This window comes from Notamacropus eugenii, chromosome Y (assembly GCF_028372415.1).
Source record: "Notamacropus eugenii isolate mMacEug1 chromosome Y, mMacEug1.pri_v2, whole genome shotgun sequence".
NCBI classification, from domain to species: Eukaryota; Metazoa; Chordata; class Mammalia; order Diprotodontia; family Macropodidae; genus Notamacropus; species Notamacropus eugenii.
Genome location: NC_092880.1, coordinates 14,198,115 through 14,206,534, shown reverse-complemented (window position 1 = coordinate 14,206,534; position 8,420 = coordinate 14,198,115).

Sequence of the window (8,420 nt, the reverse complement as noted above, 5' to 3'; positions counted from 1 at the left end):
TGTGTCAGTGCTTCAAAATACCTTAGACAGCATTCACAACACTTAACAGCACACTTTCTTCCATGACAAAGCTTTGGGATCAATCTGTCATTAGAAAGTTAATTCCACAAAGACATATGCATAAGCATGGCTTAGTAAACTGTCCTTGACATTAATAATAACTTCCTGAGATCCCTGGATACCTCTCAGAATCCACTAATCACACTGAGTGCAGAATGCCAGATCCATGCATGCAGTATTTTGTGGAAACAAGAGAAGAGTACTGTGGCATAATGGAGTGCTATACTGACAGTCATCAAGACTTTAACCATTGATAACAACAATAATTAGCTGTGTGATCCAGCGCAAATTACGCACTCTTCTCTAAGCCTCAATTACTTCATCTATAAATTGGAAATAGCATTATCAATTACCTCCCAGAATAGTGATGACAATCAAGTGGGATAACATACATAAAAATTAAAACATTTTATTAAAATGTTAATAATTTGCACACACACATATAGACAGAGAGCACAGGGAGAGCTGAATAATAAGTGATGATAATTAAAAAAATAAAATAAAATTGAGGTGTGAGAGGAATATGTTGGGATGAGAAAGGGAGAAATGAAATGGGTCAAATTATCATTTATGAAGGAGGCAATAAAAAGCTATTTCAGTGGAGAAGAAAAGGGAGGAGGTGAGAGGGAAAAGGGAAGCTTACTCTCCTCATGTTCGGCTTAAGGAGAAAATGACATGCTCACTCAGTTTGGTATGAAAGCATATCTTGCACTACAGAAGGGTAGGGGGGGAAGGGGACAAGTGAGGTGGGGAAATGATAGAAGGGAGGACAAATGGAACAAGGGAGTAATCAGAAATAAACACTTTTGGGTAAGGTCAAGGTCAAAAGAGAGAATAGAATAAATGGGGGGTGCAGGATAAGATGGAGAGAATTATAGTTAGTCTTACAAGACTATTATGGAAATCTTTTGCAAAACTACACATATACCGCCTATACTGAATTGCTTGTCTTTTCAATGGGGATGGGTGGGGAGGGAGGAAGGGAGAGAAGTGGGAATTAAATGTATTAAGAATGAATGCTGAGAATTGTTTTTGCATAGAACTGGGAAATAAGAAATACAGGTAATGAGGTATAGAAATCTATCTTGCTCTACGAGAAAAGAGAGAAGAAGAGGATAAGGGAAGGCATGGATGTGATTGAAAGAAGGGCATATTGAGGGAAGGGGTAATCAGAATGCAAGGCGCTATGGGGTGGGGGGAGGGGAGAGATAGGGAGAAAATTTGGAACTCAAAATTTGGTGGAAATGAATGCTGAAAACTAAAAATAAATAAACAAACATTAAAAAGGGAAAAAAACCAAAGTAAGGTTAGGAGGGGGAAGGGGATAGGTATTTGTATAGTACATACAATGTGCCAGGTGTTGTCCTTTTATACACACACACACACACTCATTCACACACACAATAACACACACACACATACATACATACATACATACATACATACATACATATATACAATATTTAAGAAATACTATATATAATACATTTTATAAATATAAATATTATCACCACAGTCCTGGGGAAGTAGGTGCTGTTATTATCCGCATTTCACAAATGAAGACACTAAGGTAAACAGAGTTTAAGTAACTTTCCCAGAGTCATACAACTAGCAAGTGTCGAAGGCTGGATTTTCTTTCGGGTCCTCCTGATTCCAGGTCCAACTTTCTATCCACTGAGCCACCTAGTTACCTTCCAAAAGTATATGTGATATGACGCAGAATCAGAGCTGATGCTGGGAATAAGGACAAGAGTGTGACTGCTTAAAGAGTCAGCTACAAGAAAAAATGGGACTTCCAATGATATACTGACGAGACCTATCACAGGAAATAACGTGTGAATTCAGGGAAAGGGTCTGAAAGCATCATTTCCCCACCCACGGAAGGATGCAGCCGAGTTGTATGCATACTTTGAGTTAGGATTTTTCCTAAGATATAAACTCTTTCAAAAATAGTTTTTCAATTAAAGTATATTCATTCAAAATCTGAAGAGTTGTACTGTTAATAAGCAAGTCTTATGTGTAGCAAAACATAGCAAAACTTTATTGTCTATAAAGAACTTTAAATTTTCAAAAGTAGTCATTGAAAAAGCATAATTTTCCTCTGAGCAATTTCCCCTTTCAACTTGTTGAGTAAAGTGAAATCATTGGATTAGTGTTGGCAATAAAAAGGTAAAATGTGTACTATCTGAAAGTTGATAATTATTTTTCCAAAATCTTATTCTAAGGATCAAAACCTTACTTTGATGATCTATAATTTTGTTGGTGTGAGTACTCCATCCTTATAATGCAGCAATCATCCTGAGTCACTGTGGCCTTTCTGGTGTTTAGCCTCTCCAAGTTTGGGCAGCAGATGCAGACATCCATCATTCAGTTTGTACCTGAAACCTCAGCAGCTGGTCAGACCCACAAGATCTCAGGGCTACCCTGATATCACAATGAGTCACTGGAGTCAGACATTAGAAAAGGAAGAAAACACAGGGCATTGAATGAAGACTTACGACACCTGGGTCCAACTGCAATGTAAACAGCTCAGAATAGAACGTACCTTCTATTGAACTATGTTGTCAAGATATGTTGATTGAATAAATGTAATTCATCATGTCCCCAGAGATTTTCTTAATGGTGCTGGCAGAGTGTGACTGGTATTCCTAGCAGAGATTTATAAATGAACCTTAAAAGCTCAGATAGGAGACATCCATTCCACCCAATTTACTCACCCACACATATCATGGCCATAATGTCTGCACCTCAATCTATCCATCTGTAATACGGAAATAATATCTGCTTTAAGGAGATATTTTTAGAACAAATATAATTATGAAGTTAAGCATGTACTCTAGAAAAGAAATAACATTATGAAAACATAAGAGATCATTATTGTATCTAAGGTTTCCCGACCATAAACTATGAATCTCTAGGAAGGAAGGAAAGGAGGGAAACACGAATTTATTAAGCAATTGCTATGTGCCAGGTTCTGCACTAAGTGCTTTACTAATATTACCTCATTCGATCCTCACAACAACCTGGGAGGTGTTATTATTATCCTCATTTACAGATGAGAAAACTGAGGCAAACAGAGTTTAATTGACTTGCCTAGGGTCACACAGCTAGTGACTATCTACGATTGAATTTGAACTAGATTCTTCTTAACCCCAGGCTCAGTGCTCTATCTACTGCACCATCTATGACACAAAGAGGGCTGAGCTCTAACACTGGACCAAAGTACTTATCGGGGTGAATTTTTGCAAAATATTTGCACGTCATTAATCTCAAAAATGAATGGATCTACCATTATTGGAATTCTTGTTTTAATTTGTTTAATTATGTTTTTCTTGATGCTTTGATTCTATGGACGTGTGATCTTAACATGATGGGCATTCCCCACGTGGATACAGATCACAGTGTTTCCAAACCTCTTCATCACATGCAACTGTTGTCGATATGTTGCCATAGATCCCTCACAGACTATTTATACAAGGCACTGGAGTCTTCTTGTTGTGCTCTGCGTTGCTCAGGAATACTAACTCAAAAGTCAGAATCTCCATCTGTTGTCTCTCAGTCTACTTAATTGAGCAACCAACATTCTCATAATAATAACAACAATAGAGGATATTATAGAGTTCTTTAAGTTTTATAAAGGGTTTGACATATAGTATCTTACCCAGTTTTGTAACTTTCATCAGATCTTACTCTGTTTTTTGCCCACAAGTTGTCAGTTTTCTTACCGACGTTGCATCTTTTCCATTGACGTTTGAGTTGTTTGTAATTTTAATTCTTCCGCAATCATGGTGTTCATTAATCAGGCAAAGAGATCATTAGAAGAACATCAGTGCTAACGAGATACCTCTCCCCCAACCGAAGCAATAGACAGTTTAGGATCAGTGAAAACAGAGCATTTTCCCATGCTTTCTTGAAAAATATCTGGCTTGATCTCCTCCCCTTTCTACTTAACTTGGAGCATACCTCATTATCTATGTGCAGCACTGTCCAAGATACACACACACACACACACACGCACGCACGCATGCACATATATATATATATATATATATATATATATATATATATATATATATGGACTATTTTGGCGAGATTTCCTTCAAACCACATGTTATCTAAATAAGATGTGTTCTTCATCCATTCTGTTTTTTCAGTCTGGATAGTTACACAAAATCCATGTGAAATACTATCGATTTCACTTAAGAGTCTTTGTAGTATTCCAGGGCTTGTGCAATAAATATGGCATTACTTAAAAATAAGAATATTTTTAAAACCTTAGGAAATAAGGTTTTAACCTATAACACTGGGGAAGATGTATTTGCCATATGACATTTCACTTAATGTGTTAACAGATCATTAAATAACGTTTCTCTATAGTGATAGCTATCAATTCAGTTCAATTCAGCAAACATTTATTAAAACATGGAGTCTTGTGTGATTTTAATATATGTATGAGAGATACCTTATCTGAATAAAGTTTTCAACGCTGCTGTTTATTCTGTTGAAAAAAAAACGCTTTCTTCAAGTCAATAAACAATAAACACAACACGAAAAAATGTTAATAATATGACTTCTCCCTTATCAACTCAGATTTAGATTTAGGAATTAGTGCTAAATGTGAATATCTATGGCTCTCGGAAAATAGCTACCAGGTATCTGTTGTCCAACATGTCCAGCTATATCTCCTTGAATACCTATGCTCCCTGGTATCTGGTCTCTAAGCAGAAGGCATTCATTAAGCACTTCCTATGTTCCAAGCACTCTGCTAAGAGTGAATAATTCAATGATTGACAAAAAGAGCTCCGACTCACAAGAGGATCATATTCTAATGAGAGAAATAACATGTGTAAACTGATATAGTTGCAATATATATTTGGTACAATTAACAGAGTAATATTTATATAGTGATTATTATCCATCAGGTGTAATGCTAGGTGCTTCACAAGTATTGATCTTCAAAAGACTGGGAAGTAAGTGTTATTATTATCCCCAATTTATACATGAAGAAACTTAGCCAAACAAAGATTAAGTGACTTGCTCAAGGTAGGTTCTAAGTCCAGATCTGAATGAGTTTCTTCCTGATTCCAGGTTCGGCATTCTATGCACCATCTAGTTGTTTGGGAAGTAATCTCAGAAAGTTAGCACTAGCATTGAGGATAATTAGGGAAGTCTTCTTGAAGAAAGTTGGATTTGCACTTATATTTCAAGGAAACCAGGAGACAGAGATGAGGATGTAGAGTGTTTCCAGACTAAACAATAGCCAACAAAGATGCAGAGAGTCTGGAAAGAAAGATGGTGTTAGTGACAATACTCTTACTCTCATTAATACTTCCACCTATCATGATATGACTCTAAAATATACAGATTAAAATCAACATTTCCTCCACCATTTTAAGATTATAGAACCCCTTTCCTATGTTTCAGTATTTTCAACTGCTGAAATAAAAACTGTCCACGTTGTTTTTTCTCCCTGGATTTTCATTTCTGCAAGCAATGTAGAATAGTGGAAAGAATAGGGAACTCAGTGAATTGACATTCTCACTTTCCTACTTATAAATTGTGTGTGCAATTGATTAAATCTCCATGTTCCACTCCATTCTATTTTTTAATATCATGATTGGACTGGATTCTTTCCACCTCTTTATGTATTTTCCTACTCATCCACTTACTGTACCATTTCCTCTTCTTTTATGACCTCACTGATGGTTCTGAACCATGAAAATCAACAGTATCAATTAAAACAACAAGTGTTTAACTTCATCTTGAATACCTTTATCTCTGACACCATCTAAGATTTCAAAATCATAGAAAAGCAAAGGAAAATACATATTCAATATAAATCAGCAATGTGATTTGATAATTTTAAAATTTAATAATGTGTTGGGCAATATTAATAGGAACAGTACTTCTGGGATGGAGAACTTGCAATAACACTCTAATCTAGACAAAAACCATTTTGAAGGTTGGTGTTTTGTAATTAATTTTATTCTGTAGTTGATTTTAAGAAAATAGATTGATATGCTGAGGAGTATTCATAAGAAGTCATACTGGATGACAAGAGGACAAGACAACGCATCACGTGAGAACAGATTAAAGGATTAGGAGGGTTCATGCTGAGGAATAGAAAGTATATAGGAAATATAACTGTCTTCAAGTAATTGAAGAATTATCAGATGATAGAGGGATTGAATGATGCTTTAGTACCACACGGAAGAAGAAATATATATATATATATATATATACAAATATGTATATGTATGTATATGTAATATGTAATATGTATACGTATGTATATGCAAATACATATTACAAGTATATATATATATATTTATATTACAAAGACATCAATTTATATTGTATAGAAATAAATTGCAATTCCAAAAACTGGAGCCATCTAATATTGGAATGGGCTTCTTGGAAAGAGAGCAGGCTCTCCATAGCTAGTGGTCTTATCTCTATGGTTGTAAAACTCCTTCTCAGATTAATTGGTAAAGAGATTCAAGTACAGGTCGATTCTGAGTATTGGAGAATAAGTAAAGCCTCTCTGATATATCGTGCAAATTTGAGTGTGTATGATATTATGAAGCACAGCTTCACAGAGTAGAAACACGGAAGCTGGCAGAAATGTTTGCTGAGTCAAATCGTTGTGTTCTTGAAAGTTTGAAAAGAAGTAAAGAACCAATGAACAGAATACAAATGGGGGGAGGGGCAAAGCCAAGATGGCAGAAGAAAAGCAGAGACTTTCTAGTGCTCTCCCCTAAACCCAGCGAAATATCTATAAAAAATTACTCTAAGCAAATTCTGGAGCTACAGAACCCATAGAATGATAGAATGAAGAAAATCTCCAACCCAAGAGAGCCTGGACGGTCCATGGGAAACATCTATTACACCGCTCTGGGAAAAGAATGCAGTGGAGCATGGGTTGCACCATCACAGAGAGGAACTGAGTAGGATGAGAAGGGCCTGAATCTCTAATACCTGTGGCAGCTTTCAGACATCACAACCACAAAAATCAGAGGAAAAATTGGAAGGTCAGTGGAGAAAACCTGCTGGAGATATGGGAGTGAGTAGAGTGGTCTGGTCCCAGCTCCAGGGTAGTAGAGGGGATGGAGGAGCCCGTGGGAGCCACAGCAGCAGCAAGGGCAGGAGCTGTTCTGGAATTGTTGACCCACAGATTATGGGGGGAATTGAGCAGCTGACAGTAGATCCCCACACACAGACTGGAAGCAGAGAACTACCTTGACAAAAACTCAAACTTCAAATAATTGGCTGGGGAAATGATCAAAAGTAGAAAAAAAATCAGACTATAAAATCTTGCTATGGTGACAAGGAAGACCAAAATATGCAAACAAAAGAAGAAAATAAAGTCAAAGCTTTTACATCCAAAACTATGACTTGGTTTTAGGCCGTGGAAAACCTCAAAAAAGTTTTTGAAAATCAAGTAATAGAAATAGAGCAAATATTGGGAAGAGAAATGAGAGCGATGCAAGAAAAACATGAAAAACGAATCAACTACTAGCTAAAGGGGACCCAAAAATTATGACGAAAGTAAAACCTTAGAAATAGACCAACCCAAATGGCAAAAGAGATACAAAAGTCCAATGAAGAGAATGTCTTAAAAAGCAGAATTGGCCAGATGCAAAAGGAGTTCCCAAAGCTCACTGAAGAAAACAACTCCTGAGAGATTAGAACGGAGCAGATGGAAGCAAATGACTTTATGAAAAATCAAGAGATTATAAAACAAAACCAAAAGAATGAAAAAATAGCAGACAATGTGTAATATCTCATCGGAAAACAACTGACCTGAGAAATAGATACAGGAGAGACAACTTAAAAATCATTGGACTGCTTCAAAGTCATGATTAAAAAAACGAGCCTAGACATCTTTCAAGAAAGTTGCATTTAAACTATCCCTGATATTCTAGAGGCAGAGCATAAAATAGATATTAAAAGAACCTACCAATCACCTCATGAAAGAAATTCCAAAAGAAAAATTCCTAGGAATATTGTAGCCAAATTGCAGAGCTCCCAGGTCAAGGAGAAAATATTGCAACCAAAAAGAAAGAAACAGTTTTATTGTTGTGGAAACATAATTAGGATAAGACAAGATCTAGTAACTTCTACATTATGAGATCAAAAGACTTGGAATATGATATTTCAGAGTTCAAAGGAGTTTGGACCAAAATGGAAAATCACCTCCCAAGCAAAGCTTAGTATAATACTTCAGGGGGACAAAAGGTCATTCAATGAAATAGAGAATTTTCAAGCATTCTTGATGAAAAAGGCAGAGCTGAACAGAAAATCTGACTTGCACACACAAGAATCAAGAAAAGCTTTTAAAGGTAAACAGGAAAGAGAAA